Raw genomic sequence first — 20,039 nt, 5'->3', positions numbered from 1 at the left:
GACTCGGTCGACTGGGGCTATTTAGAGGCAGTGTTGGGACAGATGGGCTTCGGAATTCCTTTCCGCAACTTGGTGAAGACGCTGTATCATCGGCCCCGGGCGCAGGTCCTTGTCAATGGGACTCTATATCGTCCCTTCGCTATCAGGAGAGGTACGCGGCAGGGATGCCCCCTCTCGCCGATCCAGTTTACTTAGCGATGGAGCCCCTTGCCTGCCTTATTCGATCTGATTACTCCCTCACTGGCTGGCGGTGGCCTGGCTTTGTGGAGGACAAGATCCCACTCTATGCCGACGATGTGCTGCTGTTCCTAGCGGACCCGGCCCAATTGGGGCCCCGATGCCTTCGGGCTCTGGATCTCTTTGAGCGCACCTCTGGCCTCCGGTTAAATCCGGCCAAATCTGTCTTGGTCCCCCTGTCCCGTGAGTGCTTTGATTGGCAGTCGACGATCCCCCTTTGACGGCACTCCTTCAAATATTTGGGGATCTGGGTGGCCCTTCTCCCTCATCTTGCGTGGTCCCTCAACGTCACCCCTCTGGTCAAGAGGGTTCGCGCTGACCTCTGTAAGTGGCGTACTTTACCCCTAAACCCTCTGGGCAGGATAGCCCTATTTAAAATGATGATTTTGCCTCGCTTTTCATATATACTTCAAAACACGCACCTTTTGTTCGCTAGGTCCTGGTTCCGAGAGATGGACGGGCTGGCTACCAAGTTCATGTGGAGGGGTCGGAGGCCCAGGCTGGCCCTGGCCCAATGCCGCGTCCCGCCCATTGACGGTGGTTTTGGGATGACGAACCTCTACCTCCATTACTTGGCGACCCGGCTTCTTGTGGTACACGATTGGTTCAACAGCGGCTGGTCCGACCTGGCGTACCGCCTACAACTACACACCCTTGGCTTTGCCACTATCCAGGGGATGATTTACAGGGACGTGGTCCCCCAAGCTCTCCCCGATGTCACGCGTGGAGTGCTCCTGACCTGGCGGGCCTCCCTGCGTCATACCCGCTGGTCAGGTAAGCTGACCTGATATACTCCCTTGTGGTGCAGCACCTGGCTCCGTGAGGTCGCCTCTTTCCGGATTTCGGCCCTGGGACCTTATCGGGATTTCCCTGCTAGGCGATGTCTGGAGCGGTACCCACTTGCGCTCCTTCCAGGATTTGCAGGCCAGACACTCCCTCCATTCGTTGCAGTTTTTCCGATACTTGCAGCTGCGGCATGCCCTCCGCTCTTATATCTCCGATGGCACTGCGCTCCCCGAATATAGTCCCCCTGAGGCTCAAGTCATGACAGGCAACCTGGGTCAGGGAGGGATATCCTGTATTTACCGCTCACTCACTAACAACACTCCCAACTCCCTCTCCCAGCTCCGAGACAAATGGGAGGGGTGATTGGGGACTCTGGATGACGCTGACTGGAGGGATGCCCTGATGGCCCCTAAAATAATTGCGGTCTCGGCGAGGGTGCGGCTAGTCCAAGTATACTTCTTACATGCTGCCTACCTTACACCGCTGCGTCTCCACCACGCGGGGCTTTGACCCGATGCCCTCTGCCCCCGCTGTTCCCACTCCCAGGCTGATTTCTACCATATGGTGTGGCTTTGTCCTGCAATACAGGGGTATTGGGAGTCAGTAGCGGGAGAACTCTCGGAGGTCTTGGGCTGGGAGGTTCCCACTGACCCTACGCATGTTCTCCTGGGTATCACGGAGGAGCTGGACGGCACCAGGGCTGAGAAGCTCTTTATGAATACAGCACTAGCAGTAGCTAAGAGGGACATTGCAGCTCACTGGCTGAACAATACCGCACCTACGTTGGCATGCTGGCGCAGGGGCGTGGACTGGTGTGCCGCACAGGAACGGCCTCTCAATGTGGCCAGGGGCTGTCCTAGGAAGTTTCGCCATATCTGGGGCAAGTGGGTCGGAATCATAGAAGACTTATTTGGACTGATATAATCTCTAGTTTAGAAGTGGACTTCTTGATATTGGCTGCCGGTGCATCAAATTTTCTATATCAATATGATGGGCTTGTATCTTGGTCTTGTTTTCTAAAGTGCCAAAACAGTGTGAACATTTTTGGTTTTCTGACAAAAGTCAGTCTGTCCCTGAAAGCTGGGAAGATGGTGATTACAGCACCACAAACCCTTTGTTGATACCCCTTTCAGGGGAAAAACCAGACACTTTCATCTGTAGCACTTTTTTCCAATTTTTGCTCCAAAATTCCAAACTTGGCTGTATTTTGGCTAATTTCTTGGTCCCCTCCAAGGAAATCAACAAACCCTGGGTACCTTTAAAATCCCCATGATGTTGGAAGAAAAGGTTGCATATTTGGCGTGGATATATGTGGTCAAAAAGTTACAGGGGCCTAAGCGTGAACTACATCAAATAGCCAAAAAAAGGCTGGGGGGGGGGGTGGGGGGGGGGGTTGAGGGGGCAAAGGCCTAGCAGCGAAGGGGTTAATTAAAAATAAACAGCTATCTCGGAAGGAGGTGGGGGAGAGACAAATAAAACAAGCATTTGCAATGCAATAGGTCTCGCATTGACGCAAGTTTGAGCTATTGACATTGCAAATAACAATGCCTTTTATTTTTGTTTGCTTTTTAAAAACATAAATAAAAAGTACTGTGATTTACAATTCCAATAACTTAAACTTGCGTAACTGCGAGACCTATTGCATTGCAAATGCTTGTTATAAATTAGCCTTAGCTCTCCTGCAAATAAGAACAGTCTGGCATGAACCGCCATGCCACGCTCCCTCCGAACAAGAAAACAAGCACTGTGCACAAGTGCACATACCTGTGCCTCAAGTAGGACTTTCAAGGAGACGGGCCTGGCAACTAAAAAGCGACTTTAAATATTGAATTCTTTTCGTGCTCAATATTCATGTCTTTGACATTACTGACTAAAACACTGATCGATTTTACAACTGTAATAACCCTTACAATATGCCATATCAACCATGCAATCCTTGTTTTCTGTCGTTTTTTTCATGCACCATATGACTCTTATATTGTTCATACTTCGGACTGAGTCACCTCCAAGTAAATTCAAGTTTGGTGGGGCGGCAGGAGGGGGGGGGGGGGGGGGGTGTTTATGACAGGGAGCACTTGGGACCTCTGAAATTGACGTGAAGGCAGTGCGAGTTTTTCAGTGCCTGTAAGTGAGTCATAAAGGTGTGCAGATTACATGCACATCCAAACCTTGGCCACTCTGCAGAGCGCACACAGCAATGGTTTCATATGTGCCAACTGAGATTGGGGGAAGGTACGAGATATGCACATGGAGGATTTCAGAAAGATGGGGAAGAAAATGGGTCTTAGCGGCTAAACTGAGTGAGAGAATGCAGACAAATGGGTATGAAGGTGAGAACAGAAGTGACAGACACTTTAAAAGACCACTAACATTCCACAGACATAAGTAAGTCTCATATTTTCAGAATATGAAGCTGCTACAATTGTAATTGTTCACTACACAATTACTGCTGTGATTCTTGGATCTGATATTTCTAAGAAGTGTTGGCAATGCAATAGGTCGGGCTTGTTTTGCGCCGGACATATTGCCTAACAAAGATAAAGATTCAGTTGGGTTGGAGAGAGGGTCGAGTTCCTTGCTTCCCAACCTGGGGACAGTAAGATCGGATCTCAGGGGTGTGCAAACCTGCACACTGAGCTGGAATGCCCAGTGCCACAGGCTGCCAGAGCGGTGGGTGCTGGGGGGGCACGCTCTTTGTGGGGGCTGTGCACTTTTTAGTTAAATCACAGATGTGACTGGTTCGCGGAGGGATACAACACAAAGCCATAGCTTCACTCTGTGGTTGAGACCGTCTGTCTGTGGGTGGGGTGGGGGCTGGAAGACAGCTGTATCACTGAAGTCTGGTGGGGGACGTTTCCGAGTGAAGCTGAGTCCATGGCGAGTGGCACCCTGCCGGGCAGGGGCGCTGTGCTGACGTGGACTATTTACTCTGGGTGGGAGGTGTTTGTGCTGGAGGGCTGCGCGGCTCTGCCTGCCTTGGCTCCGCACACACAATAATATTGTTCTCTGAAGTCAATTGCTTTCCATGGAGCGCGTCGCCTCTCAGTGGCACCGCTCAGCAGCGCAGGAGGATTTAATATAACAACATATTTCCCCGTGTGTAGCGCCGTAACCCCAAAGGTGATATCCAAGCGCTTTTGGATAAATAAAACAAACAAAGCCGTTGTAATTGTGTAGCAGATCTAAGCTAACATATGGGACACGACGTACTGGGAGAATAAAACTTTCAAATAGTTTGAAACTTTAGTATGCCGGGGGCGCAAAGACAGCCAGCCCATCTGCACATATGTTGTGTCTGTAGGTTGTGTGCAACTGGAAAGGACATGTCATGGATGTAACTTCTGCAGCAAGTATTCAAATCCGAATATGCATGGATGATTCAGACATACAGAGAGGGGAGGCTGACACTTACACCGAGTATATATAGCTATATAGGCGTATACACATATAGATCGGAGTGGTAACCTATTTTTTGTTAAAATCTTTTCATTAACATTTTTAGCATTTTGCACAGTTTTAGGAAAAAATCCCGACAACGTACAGTGTGTATGTGGCAGCGATAGTCAATAGAACATGTACAAATACGCCATCAATCAATGTATGACTTTTGAGTTACATGGTAGTCTATTGCAAGAGTCCAAGAACATCGGAGTGGTAACCTATGTGCAAAGAATTTTAGGTCCAAGAGGAAGGGGACAGAGGCACGAAAATTAGCATATAAGACCTCTATCTGACCTATATTTCTTTGAATTGTAGCTAACTTCTAAGCTATAAACTGGTAATCTATGTGCACCATTAGCTAGTCAAACGTCTCATTTTATTTTCTGACTCGCGCGTCTCTATGATAATCGAGTCGATTTTACAGGTTCTCCTGGTGCACACACGGCATACATCCCCCCGAAAATGACAAGAGAAGGTGCTGTCTAATTCAATTACACTGTCATATAGACTGGCGGGTGAGTGTGGCCGTGTGTGGCGTGTATCTGTGTGTGTGGCTATGTGTGTGGATGTCTCTTGAGCGTACCTGTATGTGCGGATGCCTCGGTGTATCTGTATGTGTGGCTGTCTCTGGGTTTATCTATCTGTGGCTGTATGGGTGGATGTCTCTTGGGTGGCTGTACCTGTGGATATCTCTTGGGTATATGTGTATGGTTGTATGTGTGGATGTCTCTTGGGTGGCTGTGTGTGGCTCTGTATGCGTGGATGTCTCTTGGGTGTATCTGTAGGTGTATGGCTGTATGTGTGGATGTCTCTTGAGCGTACCTGTATGTGCGGATGCCTCGGTGTATCTGTATGTGTGGCTGTCTCTGGGTTTATCTATCTGTGGCTGTATGGGTGGATGTCTCTTGGGTGGCTGTACCTGTGGATATCTCTTGGGTATATGTGTATGGTTGTATGTGTGGATGTCTCTTGGGTGGCTGTGTGTGGCTCTGTATGCGTGGATGTCTCTTGGGTGTATCTGTAGGTGTATGGCTGTATGTGTGGATGTCTCTGGGGCGTTTCTGTGTGGGTGGATGTCTCTTGAGTATCTGTGTGATGTTGTGTTTGGGGTGTATCTGTCTCGGTGTGTGGGTGTCTCTGGGGTGTATCTGTGTGTGGGGGGTAGGGATGTAAATGCTTGCATGTCAGTGTCTCGCTCTCTCTCTCTCTCTCTCTCTCTCTGTGACCATCGACCCTTTACCGTGTTCCAGGCTGGTCGCTCCCCACGCCGCACAGCTTCACCTGCTGCACCCGTATCCCTGCACCTGGATCACGCTGCTGCTGCGAGTTCGAGGCCCTCCTCCACCCGTAGACTCCCGACTGCGCCTCATCTCTGGTGGTCCAGTGGTGCGCCGCAAATATCGGTCAGCTCGCTCTGTCCCTTTGTTTGTATTTCTTTATTTCGTTTTTAGCTCTCGCTGAGCCCAGCGCATGCGCTGACTCGGAGAGACATTTTGTATGTGAGTTTTCAAAGTGCTGCTAGCTGGCCTAGCGCTTGCATTCACGCGACCAGGGTACGCGCGAGCCGCTAGCCTTCAGCAGCACTTTGAAAACTCGTGCGTCATCGTGAACACTTTCGCTTTCAGAGCGATCGCGATTACGCACGCTTTCAATGCTTGTTTCACTCGCGCGTGTGTCTCCCTCTGTTTGGCGTCTTCCTGTATCTGATGCGCCACAACCCATTTTCACTGTTTTCTTCCCAGGATCCCGGACAGGGTGCGCATCGTGGGCAGTATGCTGGGAATCCTTCTTCTCAGGGAGGGTCTCGGTCTGCTAATTTAAAGCGAATCAATAATAGATTGCCAGTCCCTCTGTCCCGAAGGTCGTTTTTTAAATTTATATGTGATAGTGTGTGCCAAAACTATATAATCAAATGAGGTGAACTCCAGCACCTACTGGAACGATAAGAATATTGATTTAAAAGGTATTTTTTCTAAGAGGCAAATATTTGCTATTCACAGCTGCTGAATCCGTTCCTATATAATTTGGCTGAGTCTCTCCAGTGAGGATATGTTTACCCAAAATTGCTACCATTCTAGAGAGCTAGTGAGATGCTGAAACCCCCAGGTCCCAGAGTCTGAGCAGCTCATCACAATTCCAACAATGCATTTCCATCTGGATAGATCTCATGTGGCTGTATGCTGGAGATTCACTTGAAAATGTTGATACTTCGCTCCTGCTATATACATTCTGGGCAGATACATCGATTTAGCAGCATAGCGTGGGATACCAGCGCCCGGGGCAAGGCAAGTATCCTTCCACTTATCTTTTCAAATTTTGCACCCCTAAGAATGCCTAAGAATTCAGCACCCAGGTCAACCGCCTGCCAGCGCTACGCCACTGCGTCTATGACACTGGCCAATGCATGCACATATTTCGATCAACACTCTTAATACGGATAGCGGGGACATCAGGTCACTGTGGCCCAAATAAAGACGCATGGGTTGTGTTCAGACTGTGGCCATATCCAATGCATTAGTTTCTATGCAATTAATAAAGGAAAACATTGCAGGGTTAGAACATATACATCACATTCATGGAGTAGGCATCCATGACCAATCCCCATGAGCAAGAGGTAAAGGTAAATAGTGCCTCACGACTCACCAACATGCATGACTGCAAAATCACAATTCTGGTAATGCAAACAAAGATAAAAAAAACATTATGAAGCCTTCAGCACCTTAATTATCGACATAGAATGTCTGAGCAAGAGGCACCCTTCCCCAGATGCTGAACTGTTTCTCTTTTGAAGCGAATGAAGCTGAATATTGTCCCAAGAAAGCCAGGCATGGCTCACTTTTAAACAAGTGGCATATTTGGATCAGGTAGGTCTTCAGAGGAACACTATAACAAAACCAAGAGGCACACAGTGTTGACAACTGCTAATCCATACTGTTCCTTATTTGCCCTCTTTACAAATCTTTACACTTTGCATTGCTTTAATTTATCAAAAAGAAAGCACTGATACATGGGAGAGACCATCTGGCAAGATTTGCCACCAGCCATGCTTACAACATAGTCTCTAAACAATTCATGCAAGCATCTGAGATACTTTTTTGCACATGGGACACCAATATCACCCCATTAACCCCTTCGACGCTCATGACGGAACGGTTCCGTCATGAGCGTCGGTTGAGCTGTGCTCATGACGGAACCGTTCCGTCATGACCACGCCCGCGCAAGCAGCAGTCAGCACAGCGGGGGAATCCGCCCCGCATGGAAGGGGTTAATCTGATAGAGGAAGGAGAACCTCTGGCTGCTGAACAGCTTTATGAACAAGCATTGGCATAGCCAATAGCTCTCGCTTTTGGGACCTTATAAGTATTTAGTTATGCAACTGTTGCATGGCTAAACACTTATAAGGTCCCAAAGGCGAGACCTATTGGCTTTGCCAATGCTTGTTAAAGGGTTAGTGTCAAGGGTTGAGCAAGCTGAGGCGGTGCGGGTTGCAGCACACCAGCTCGGCTCAGTATTGCCGTGGCTCTAGCAGCCCGACGGAAATAATTTGATGCCCCTCTTTAATGATCACTGCATGCAAAGAAATCAGTTCCATATCACCTCTAGGCAGTGGAGTAGTAAAATGCCTCGGCACCAGCCATTCACACGGGCACAAAGTGAAAAGTAGTGCACGAAAAGAAGTAGGCTCCGTGGGTCCTGCTTAAATAAGCCACTGCAACCGTAATGGTCAAAACAGCTGTGCAAATAAAGGCAGAAGCTGTGGCATAAACAAAGATGGCGAGTTAAACTGCTAGAAAATTATTGCTCCGCAACGCGAAGATTGCAACATTACACAACTCGCCGCTGGCGGCGGTACCTGAATGAATTAAATATCCATGCCCCTAGGAGGCAGGAGCTGTGGCTGAAATTAACTCCAGTTAAGGTGACTGGTGCTACAAAAGATATCGCAAACTGTAAAAATGTGCAGTTGCGGTGCGAGTGAAAGTCATTACCTTGTGAGTAAACGCACTGCCTTCACAAACACTCCGAACCACCAGAGGCTTGTGGGGTGAATTTGCGGGTCTCCTAACAGCGATGGGGCTGTCTTAAAGTCAAGAGCGATCTGTGCGGTCTCTGACGGCACAAACTGGAGGTGAGAGCAGCCTCTGTGGTCTCGGGGGCGCCCCCCGCACATGGGAGCTGCCCTGGATTGCGGTGAGCCTCGGAACACTCCCGCCTACGGGAGCTCTCGACTTAAGCTACCACTATGTTGCTATGAAGGTGCCTAGTATGGACAGCAGGATATCGGCGGGGGGAGTAGGCCTGGGTGGAGGTAAAAAGATAGATTGGCTGCATGGCGCTGGAAGGATAATCAAGGCCAGCCCCGGAAGCAGGCTTTTCCATTGACAGCTCGCTTTAAGCGAGGGCGGAAAACAATATGAAAGTTGCAGCCAAACACACGGATGTCTAGCAGGAGAGAGACTGGAGTAACCTCCGGAGCTGCCGACTTTGGACGTTGGGAACGGGATTCGAGTCTCTGCATCGTTAACAGTTTTACTCTAGATGTCTGTGACAGTGACATGCATATTTTCATGTAAGAGAAGCTTTGACTGTTACCCTTTCTAAGTTTGTTCTTAGTTGGGAGAGGATTTTGCATCTGCTGGGCTGAAACTGTTCCGTTTGACTCTTGGCACAGCTGGGTGTATTGTACCTGTTTTGCCTCCAAACAAAGCGTGCACAACTCCTGCATGTGGTGTGCCTCATGTATGTGTGAAGAAAGCATGGGCTGCTGTTCCATACACTGTACCTGTGATGATGCTGCTGAGTGTCAGTTAGTGATCACAGACAATATGTTGTATTTAGTTTATATTCAATCCAGGTCTCGGTGGTTAGTTTATTGCAACTGTTACTAAGACTAGATTATTGGTAAAGTAGCAGTTTATAAACATATATACCGTTCCACACAGCAGCAGTGGCCGCAGAAGGAATGGGTTGGGGGTACTTAGAAGGACAGAGCAGAGAAAAATATGCACGGGTACTAGAACAAGCCCGGGAGTTGTGGAAGACGCGCGGCCGCGAGTCGCACTCTGTGGTGGGGGAGGAACGTTGAAGCGCAGGCTAGGGATAGACAGCTCCTCGCACTATAAGAAAGTGGGATAAGGGAGGGGGTACGGGAGAGAGGCACGCAGGCTGGCAAAGGGTGAGCACTTTCGCGGCCGCTTTGATGTTCTCAGTGGCCGCGCGGCTCCCTGAGAACATCAAAGCGGCCACGAAATGATCACGCAGGCTGCCAAATGGTGCGCGCGCCCGGCGCACATGCACTGTATTTGGAGGCCTGAAAGCACTAGTTTGCACTTCCAAATCCACCCGTTTACTAAAGCTCTTGCGAGAGCAGCGCTAAAGCGCTGGCTCAGGCGAGACCTAAAAAAGTGTTGCTGTCAAGCCTGTGACTACTAGAAATGAGCTAGATGGCTACTGCTTTCTTATTTAATGAGTTTGATTACTGTCTGTGCAGCAGGGTGTGTGCTTGGAATGTACATGCTGTGCATTTATCCATCCAGGAATCCATACTGATTTTCTGAACATTTGGAATACCTAAAATTGAGGGTATAGAAAGCCTGCCTGACAGCAGTGTGTATTGCAGGGCTTGTCTAAATCATTCATGAGTATCTTTATACATGACTAGCTTCTGGTGTATGAAGGATATGAAACAAAGGGTCCCTTGAAGTGTTCGGACAGTCCTTGCACCCTTCCGGATTAATATTTCCTAGGAGTGTTACACGAAAACAGCTAAAGATAGTAGTTAGATGAGGATGTTTCTCCTTGTTTTGTGCCTCCATTTGGATCTTCCCTGACGGGGATCTCCCGGTCGCACTACAAATTTCTGCCAAGTCTGACAGGAATATGCCAAGTCAGCAACAGCCTGCAGAAGTTCCGGAACTGAATCTGTTGCATACACAAGCTCTGTCTGCCAACTTGATACACGTATGGGGCAGAAACAAAATCATTGTGCCACAATTTCCCAACAACCAGTACCAGGGTTCACATATGAATGGAGAACAAGAAAGAACTTGGAGCGCTAGGGTTAGGGTCATTGAATGCTAACTTTCCCTGCCAGGTTTAGGTACAGGTATGTGGAGAACGGTCTGCATCCTGCCAGAAAGACCTGTTTTCCAATACTTTTGAAGGAAAGGGCCCCACTGACTGCTGCAGAGTGGAAGTCGAGGTATCATTGTTTGAAGGGAAGGGTACCTATAACAGATAGGATTCAAGGAGCTAGGCAGGATGAGAGAACATCAGCCTTCTGTAGCCCTGAGAAGGACCAGTGTGAGAAGTTGGCCTGATGTATGATGTCACTAGTTCTAGTGTACACCTTATATAAGTCCAAACAACCCTTATGGTGATTGGTTGTAAAGTCAACCTTATAGACCAGCTATCCTAGTGGTAGCATGGACAAGAGCAGTCTTAGGCTAAACTCTGAATGGCATGTGAAGCCAGCTGTGATACCATATATAATCCCTTGAATACCAAATGAAAGGACACCACAACAGATATATATCAAAATAAAGTGTATTTATTCTAGACAAACCCTCAGCACTCTTTATGAGATTAGAGGTAAGTACAACACAGTCTTATTTAAGCATACATTAAGTCACACAGGTAAGTAATACAGTTAGGCCCTAGGGGCCACGCAAACCATATACTAAGTAAGTGGTATAAGGACCACTGTCACGGAAATAGGATAGGCCTAGGCCTAGGGAATCGCTGGGGCTACACTATACTACCAAAGGTTAGGAAGTGGGAGGCCCACGGGATTCAGGTGCAGAGTGGAAACACTCACGCGTAATGCGTATAATCGATAGAAATAGTACAGTTTTGAATTAAGTAGATTTAGGAAACTTCCGGAGTAGCTAGGAAGTCGAGACTGGAAAACTAGACACTAGGATAGTCACTATCCTGATGAGCACCGGAGTACCCAAGTTACCTAGCCCACAGGCTGCGGGTGCATAGGGGTGAAGTTGCGTCGGGTTTCGTCGTCGACTCCTATGGATGCCTGAAGAAAGATGCTGACAGGCAGTCAGTGAAGAGTGTCCGGTGGATCCCAAGGCTGGGATCAGGAAGAAGGGATACCTGCAAGCAGAGGGGACAGAGTCAAGGTCACTAGCCAGTGACCACGTGGAACCAGGAAGGAACCAGGCGATGTCGTGAAGATTGCAGGTGAAGGTGAAGCTTGTCGCTGCAGCCATGAGGACCAGGGAACGTCGAGGACGACCAGGACCAGGAGGCGAGCTGTCCCACGAAGGCTCTTGCTGTCGGCGGCGTCGAAGTTGGACTAGGACTCACCAAGCCTTGGCAAGCGGAACCCACGAAGAACGGAGGACTTGCTTCTGGTGCAGACCAGGAAGGTCTGGGTTGCTTCTTTGCAGAGAAGCGGGAGCCAGTCTGGAGGAGCCAAACCAGCGCTGAAGATTTCAGGGTGCGTCTTCACAGAGGCCACTAGCCAGCGGGCAAGCAACCGGACAGACGCGGCAAGCAGGAAAATGCAGAAGGGCCCCACGCAGGACTCGTGGAGTGTGGGGGGCTGATCTTCGGTGCAGATGGTGCTTGGGGTTGGGGCTTCTCAATCCCCGGTGCACAACTTCGAGGGTACCTCAGAAGCTGCGCTTGAAGATACTAGCCACTTTTCCCAGGTAGCCGGTCCCACGTCTTTCGTCGCCTCCACGGATCTCAGCACGGCTGTGGATGTGGATCAGGGTCGGAGAAGTCTGGAAGTCAAGGCTCTGGTCGGGCTCTGCAGTCGGTCCCTCGTAGAACTGGAGCAAAGCAAAGGGTAGTCTCTCGATGGTGCCTGTTTGCACAGGGTAGCCACTCCTTGGCCACAAGGGAGATTCTTCAGTCTTCTTCTTTCGTCGAATGTCGAAGGTCCAGAGTTTCTGTTCAAGTTGCAGGTTCAGGATAATCTAAAGTCTTGAGGCCCAACTCCCACTCTTATACTAATCTGGGGGGCTGGGATACCTGCTAGGTCACGCCTTATGGGTGGGACCTGGGAGGGGGGTGGTTACACCCCCTTCCCTTTGTCCAGTTTCGCGCCAGGACTGGGGCTGGAGTGCCCCAGCACCGGTTTGAACTGGACTATGCATGGGACACCTTGTGTGCCCCAGGCATGTCTCATTCCTTTTAGCCCTCCCTGCCCCAATACACTAAAGTCTGTCTGGGGAGGTGCTAGCACCTCCCCAAGCAGGAAACCTATTGTCCAAGCCTCCCTTGCCGGGATCACTCCCAGCAGCAGGAGGTCAGACTCGTGTCTGTGGCAGCAGCATCCATTTTGTGATGCGGAGGCTTTGGTTAGAGTTAAACAGCAAAGTAGGATTTTAACATGTCTCTCCCTCTAGAAGGGAGGAATAATATCCTCATCACCAGAAATGGTATGGGGCTATTATTCCCTAGTGTTAGACACCTTACACGACATGTTTTGATAAAGCCAAACCATAGTTACCATAACCGTTTAAGATTATAAGGCACTTTAAGAGTATATGGTAGGCTATATCATAGAACAGCTATAAGGACATGGTTCCGAAAGCTGCAGACAGGCTCAGCTCATGCTAGAGCACTATCTCACATGTTACCAAGCACTCTGCCTCCAGGATTGTTAAGGCCTGCCATAGGAGTGACTGATAGGTACACATGTGTCTATATATAAGGTAGGTATAGGAATACTACACCTAAGCAAGGGGTGATTACACGATCTTGCCCCAGCTGAGTGATCAGCCAGTTGTGTCATAATGGAAGGCCAGGCCAGGGGTGGCATAATACATGCTGCAGCCCCTGGTAGGCCTAGGGTACACCTATGCCCTGGGTACCTAAGGTACACTGTACAGGGGCCAATAAGGTGATCCTATCCAATTGGTTATGTACCTAGGGTACATGGAGTCCATTTTACAGAGAGAGCAGACAGCCTGAGACCCTGAATGGCAGGATCTCAGGCCAACTAAGTCGAGAAACCAGCTAGACACTAGGCAAAAAGTTGGGGGTAACCATAGTCAGATATCCACCTTCCTACAACCAGGTCAAGGTCTAGGCTCAGCAGTGAGACCTTGAACCCTGCTTAACAGTAGCATTCCCTGACCAGAATGGCTCACTCCTCAGAGAAGCATTAGTACTTGTGACGCCTTGACACTAAGGTTTCATCCAAAGAAGTAAATGCGCCTCTAATAACCTGCTGCTGGAACAAAATCCCCAAATACAATCAGTGATAGGCCATCACATTCCCTTCAAAAAGATCTCCGCTGCAACCTGGGCTTTGGTTATTCCCTTGTTTAACAAGTATTGGCATAGCCAATAGGTCTCACTTTTGGGACCTTATAAGTGTTTAGCCATGCAACAGTTGATGTTGTTGCACCAAGGATATTGTGCTGCATAACTAAATACTTAGAAGGTCCCAAAAGCGAGACCTATTGGCAATGCCAATGCTTGTAGTATTTCTTAGCTGTAATTGTACTGTATTTGTATTGTAATTGCGCTGAAGTCTGTTTTCTACTGCCCCTGTATTTCGTTCTCTGTCCGTTTTTCCCCTTCAGCCCTTCCTAGTGTTTTCAGCCTTCTCTCCCGCCGCTGCTTCCCCTGCGGCCACGCCCCCTCGCTCGACCAATCGCTCCCGCCTCCCAGCTGCTCCCCAGCGCCAGACCCTCTGGCCCCCGTGATGCCACGACGCCCGCTCCACGCACTCAACACCGGCCGATCATACATCTGCTTCCAGGCCACCCCGAAGCACACCCAAGGACCCTTCTCCTGCCGGAACTGCAGCTACACCAGCCTCAAAGCCCCCACCACGGTAGGCCGCAACAACATCCGGTGCATACTACTCAACACTTGCTCTGCCCGCAAGCACGCCATCGAACTCTGGGACCTACTTGACTCTTCCTCCCCGGGTGTCGCCTTCCTGACAGAAACCTGGATGAACCCCTCCTCGGCACCCGACATCGCCATAGCCATTCCTGACGGCTACAAGATCACCCGCAGGGACCGCACTAATGGAGCAGGAGAAGGAATCGCCATCATCCACAGAAACACCCTCAAAATCTCGACCAGCGCTGACGACACCCTCAGCACCGCCGAACACCTGCACTTCCAGATCCACATCGACCCCAACACCACCCTCAGAGGAACCCTCATCTACAGACCCCCCGGCCCCTGATCACAATTCAGCGACTCCCATCGCCGACTTCGTCAGCACGCACACGCCCTTGCATCCACGGACTACATCCTCCTCAGTGACCTGAACTTCCACCTCGAGAACACCAACGAGAGCAACTCCACCACCCTGCTTGACAACCTCGGACTCGAACAGCTCGTCACGACTCTCACCCACTCCGCCGGATCACGTCACCTTCAGTCACACCACGAACTCCACTGGACTGACCACCGTTGCATCCACTTCACCTTCGAGCAGCCCACCGAGCACCACCACACTCAACGGGCCCCCCGACACTGCTGGAGCAAAGTCACCGAAGACAGTCACCCAAAACCCACCTACTGACACCACCGACACAGCCGCCCGCAACCTCAGGCAATGGATCGACGACTGCGCCAACACTCCCACCCCAGTCAAGAAACCCTCTAACAGACGCACCGACTGAAAGGCCACCTGGTTCACCGCCGACCTCCAGGCTTCCAAGCAGGCCTGACATAGGCTCGAGAAGAAGTGGCACCACGCACAGACTCCGGACAGCAACGCAGCCTACAAGAGCGCCATCCGTAGACACCACCAACTCATTCGAACCACCAAAAGGACCGATTTCAAAGAACGCATCGACAACAATGCAAAGAGCTCTTCAACATCATGAAGGGATTCTCCAAGGGGGCGTGGCTAGCTGGCCGCAATGGCGGATGCAAACCCGTAGAGCTCCGCTGTATATCCCCGACTTATCCTGACCACGGGGATCCTGAGGTGCCGCCTTCGCGCTGAAGGCTATCGGAGCGTTGGTGCGGCTGGGCGGAGGTGCTGGTGAGATTTGGGAGCCGTGAGAGTGCGGTATCCGGGCTGCGGAGCGAAGGCAAAGCCTGGCCTTGGGCGCCGGGGACAGCAGTAGAGCGGGGAAGCCACGTCGATGAAACCCGGAGCTGCGGCGAACGGCGGCGCCCGCCGCGACGGATGCAGGGCGAGGACGCCCGAGCTGGTACCGGCAGGCGGCAGGGGCAAGTGCCGGGCGAGGCATACTGCTGGTAGGTGGACCCCTGGGAACAAGAGCTGGACAACGGAGAAGTGGATGCGGGCGGACTGCAGCTGAGGCGCCAGGAGTAACGCCCGGGGCCCCGCGAGGAACTGACGGCGTAGGGCGCCCTCGAAGACTGTTACATTTAGGGCGGGCTTGATGGAAGGAGCGACTGGGCGACATAGCTCACCGGGGAGGCTGGAGAAGACGAGCAGCGGGAACTAGAGCGGCTGGTGGAGTCAAAGGTTGCCGGGTGCCGGAGACCCTGGATCGGGCACAGAGTCTGTTGAGTGTAGCCGGACCCAGACGGTGGCGGCCATTTTGCAACGCGCTCCCTCGGGTCGCTCTGCACAGGACGGCGTAGGAGAAGCAAGAGCAAGAAGCAAGAGCGAAGGAGCCGGGCGGCGAGACACCTACGAAGGAGCCGTAGCTGGGCGGGACGCGGACGGCCCCTTCCAAAGTGGAAGAAGGACGAGTAGGACCCCCCAAGAGCGTCCACCACGGCTGCCTGGTGGACACTGAGGAAGCGGAGCTGAGCAGGGAGAGCAACGGGTTTTGGAGTGGTGTGACGCTACTGGTGGTGGGCCTGCTGACACAGCGCCTGGAATCGGTGGAATGAGACGGTGAGGGGCGCTGAGTGGAGGCTGCTACTGGCTCACTGCGGCAACGTGAGCGGTGGGACCGCGGCGGGGGACGCGACCGGCGACTCCGCAGGTGCCTTGGCTATTATCCGAGCCCGTGGGAGATGCCAGATAGATGCTGCCTGGAGGGAGGATGAGGCTGCGACGGGCGAGGCTGTGCCCGATGATCGGCCCCGCGGGGTGTGTTGCTGCCCCCAGCTGAGGAGTTTGCATCCCGCTGCTGACTTCCGCCCGGGTGGGCGATCGCTCTGGCAAGATTAGGTGTGCTGCCCCATCTGGCGCCTGACGAGTGCCAATCCGTGGGCGAGAGACCGGGAGTCGGATCGTAGTCCTCGAGCGGGGAGGTGCCCGCGCCTGTCGCGCTTTGCTACTGCCGAGAGGATGTGACAGAGGACCCAGGTGGGTGCGGGCCAGTAGCTAGAAACTGTTGTGGACCCCAGTGGCGGAACCTGCCCGTAACTGAGCACGTGTAGAGCCTCCGCCGGGGTGCGACCTGCGAGCCTCTATCGGACAACCCTGACCGGGCGAATCTCGCCTGCCGGCCGACTGCTCCTTCTCCAGGGCGGCCGACGAGACGACACCGCGGGTGCGCCTGGTCCGCTCGGAGCTGGCGGCAGATGCCCACGGCGCAACAACTGGTGATGGGCCGCATGCGAGCCAAGCTGCAGCAGGGCCCGCTGCAGGTGCCTGCTTCTGACCGCACACGCCAGCGAGAGGAGATGGAGGAAGGGCCGTCGTCTGCGACGCTCGCGGCAAAGATGGACTCTGTGCTTGCCGCAGTGGAAAAAATAGGGACAACCCTAGAGCACACCAGGACGTCGCTGGAGAATCGAATAGATAAAGTTACCTCAGATTTCACACTCCTTCATGCGGACCACCGCAAGTTGGCGGACACGGTCGCCACCCAGGGCCAGACACTCAAGGAGCTGCAACCGGTCACCCGCAGTCATGCCGCTGCTCTACAAGACATGTTGGATCGCATTCACGCTTTAGACGACAGGGCGGAGGATGCAGAGGGGCGCTCCCGTCGCAACAATATTCGCGCTGTAGGCCTGCCGGAGGGAGAGGAGGGGCGAGAACCGGAACAATACGTGGAGACATGGCTTCGCACATTAATGCCGCCAGGAAAGCTGTCGGCCCAATTTGCGGTGGAAAGAGCCCATCGTGTGCCCGCCCAAAGGCCGCAGCCAGTAGCCCGACCGCGCCCATTCCTGTTTAAACTCCTAAATTATAGGGACAGAGACGCGATACTCAGAGAAGTCAGTAATGTGAATGGTCTCTCAGTGGGCGGCAGCCAAGTTATGTTTTTCCCGGACTACACTGCACTGGTGCAATGCGGCAGAAATAACTACATGGCAGTGAAACGCCAACTTCGGGAGCTGGCATTGCCGTACTCTTTGTTGTTCCCTGCCAGGCTGCGAGTGGTGGAGAAAGGGAAACCCGCTATCTTGACTCCCCAGCAGAGGTCTGGAACTGGCTGGAGGAGTCTGGGCTGTGGATGGGACCGAGACCGGCCGACCCGGGGGATGGAGCCCGGCCAAACAAGAGGGATGGGCGACGAAAGCGGCGCAGGACAATGCACCAGACGCCGACGTAGACAGCAGCCCAAACGCCGGAGAAAATGAGACTGGAACGCCAAAATGTATTACATGCGATCACGACACTTGCAAGCCCAAGTCAGGTGGACCCATTCGACACTGATGAGCGACCCGAGGTGGTGGTGAGCAGATCAACGTCGCCGTCGACAACACGATCCGAAGATTTCTGTGGGCCAGTGGTCACCCCACAAACTGCAGACGGTATCCTGGACTGAGAGGCGGTCCAATATGTATCGTTCGTGCAAGTATTCCACAGTTTGTTGATGTAGCCGGCGGGCGTGGAGAGGGAGAATGGGCGATGAGACTGACCAGGCGGATCTGCCGAACTGGGTGAGGGAGCTGTTGAGTTTACCACTGCCTGTCCCCTGTCGGGACTCCTCATAGGGGAGTGGTTGATGGGTGCAGTTCCCGTTTTCTTTGCCTGTGCCTCACTAGCTGCATTAGCCAAGGCTGGCGACACTTATTAGCGGCGCACCACGTTCATGGGGCACACGGGGATAGCGATAGCGAGCTGTCATCTACACGCAAACTCCCCCAGGTCACACCCTGACCTAGTTTTCACACACGCAAGGAAGCGTAAGTTTGGACGGACACACTTGTGAGGTTCGCCCCAGCCGTTAAGTTTTTATTGTTATTATGTTGTTATTGTTACCTCAGAACAAAGCTCTCTTAATTTATCACAGCGCAAGCTGGCTGACACATGTCCCGTACCCGAGCCCCCTAATGCCTATACAGTTTAGCCATGACACGCGTTAGCATCCTCACGTGTAACATACGGGGCATGCATACCCCCACGCGGAGAAACTCCCATCTTCGCTTACCTCCAGCGACACTCAGTTGGAATCGCTCTACTACAGGAGACACACATGACTCAGCCAGAATTAGAGAAGCTGCGCAGGCGCTGGAGGGGGCAGGTGTATGGCACAGTGTACTCGGCACACGCCAGGGGCACTCTCGTGTGGGTCAGGGCGGGAGTTCCGTTACGTCAGTATGGACGTGTCTGTGGACCCTGCAGGTAGGTACACTCTTGTACGGGGCACACTTAATGGCCAACCCATACTGCTGGCCTCGATCTATGCTCCGAACGTCGACCAAATATCCTTCCACACACAAATATCTCTGGCACTGACCCCTTACGCCGGACTCCCCTGGCTGATAGGCGGGGACTTTAACTCTGTACTTGACGTGCACCTAGACAGGTCCTTTCCTCCACTTCGCGCGACGTCGGCTGCCTCTGCGGCGCATGCGCTGACTGAATGGCTTTCGCAGTGGGGGGTACTTGATATCTGGCGGACCCTATACCCCATAGACCGCATTTATTCCTAATACTCCAAGACGCATGACCTACACGTGCGCCTGGACAGGATTGTGGGGTCTCCGGCGCTGCTGCCGCTGGTGGTGAAAGCAGAATACTTGGGGCGAATGCACTCTGATCACAATCCCCTGTGGCTCCAGCTTAGCTGGGATGCAGATCGTCCTCCTATACCCACTTGGCGGTTCCAACCTACTGCGCTGGAGGATCCGGAATTCCGCTTCTCAGTGGAGAACGCTCTCCTTTCCTATTTCGAGCTCAACGAGGGCACAGAGAGCGATGCGAGGGTGGAGTGGGACGCGCTTAAAGTAGTACTCCGAGGTCACTGCTTGGGAGCCACGTGGAACATGCGAAGACAGCTGGCGCGGTCGCTCGCCCGCATTGAGTCCCAGCTGCTGCGGTACGAACGGGAGGGGGAGGGCAGCGGTAGACACGCACACCAACTAGCAGACCTCCGACTGAATCACGCCACACTCCTGGAACGCTTGAGGTGCCTGAACTATGCGGCGCATACGGCTCGCACGCATGCCTCGGCAGACAGAGCAGGACAGCTGCTCCCCTGGCTTTTGAAACAAGAGGCCACCCGTGCCCCGATTGCGGCGGTGCGCACACCAGAGGGAGACCTCGTGTGTACTCAAAGGGAGATTCACAGGGTTATGGTAGATCACTATACACAGTTGTACCGAGCGCAAGTCCGTTGCTCGGGGGACGACCTAGAGCGGTTTCTCGGACAACCACATCTGCCAATGGCTACCGATAAGCACCAAGAAGCCCTTAACTGCCCCCTCACACTGGAGGAGATAGGAGACGCTATATCTTTCATGGCATCCGGGAA

The 20,039-nt window shown here is 52.3% G+C and overlaps 1 protein-coding gene across 4 annotated transcripts in view; it reads right to left on the bottom strand.

Annotated features, from left to right (window-relative positions):
• The window catches only part of PPP1R7 (protein phosphatase 1 regulatory subunit 7), a 565,298-nt gene that overhangs the window by 530,262 nt on the left and 14,997 nt on the right, over positions 1-20,039 (bottom strand). The window contains exon 1 of one of the 4 annotated variants that reach the window (XM_085634152.1): positions 7,184-7,347. The exons of the other annotated variants lie outside the window; for them this stretch is intronic. The gene's annotated coding sequence lies outside the window, so the exon portion shown is untranslated. Of the gene's footprint in view, positions 1-7,183; positions 7,348-20,039 lie in introns of those variants that run through there. 4 annotated transcript variants of the gene reach the window in all.

This window comes from Triturus cristatus, chromosome 11, assembly GCF_964204655.1.
Source record: "Triturus cristatus chromosome 11, aTriCri1.1, whole genome shotgun sequence".
Taxonomy (NCBI): Eukaryota; Metazoa; Chordata; class Amphibia; order Caudata; family Salamandridae; genus Triturus; species Triturus cristatus.
The sequence above is the reverse complement of the archived record's forward strand: the minus strand, read 5'-3'. Positions and strand labels throughout refer to the sequence as shown.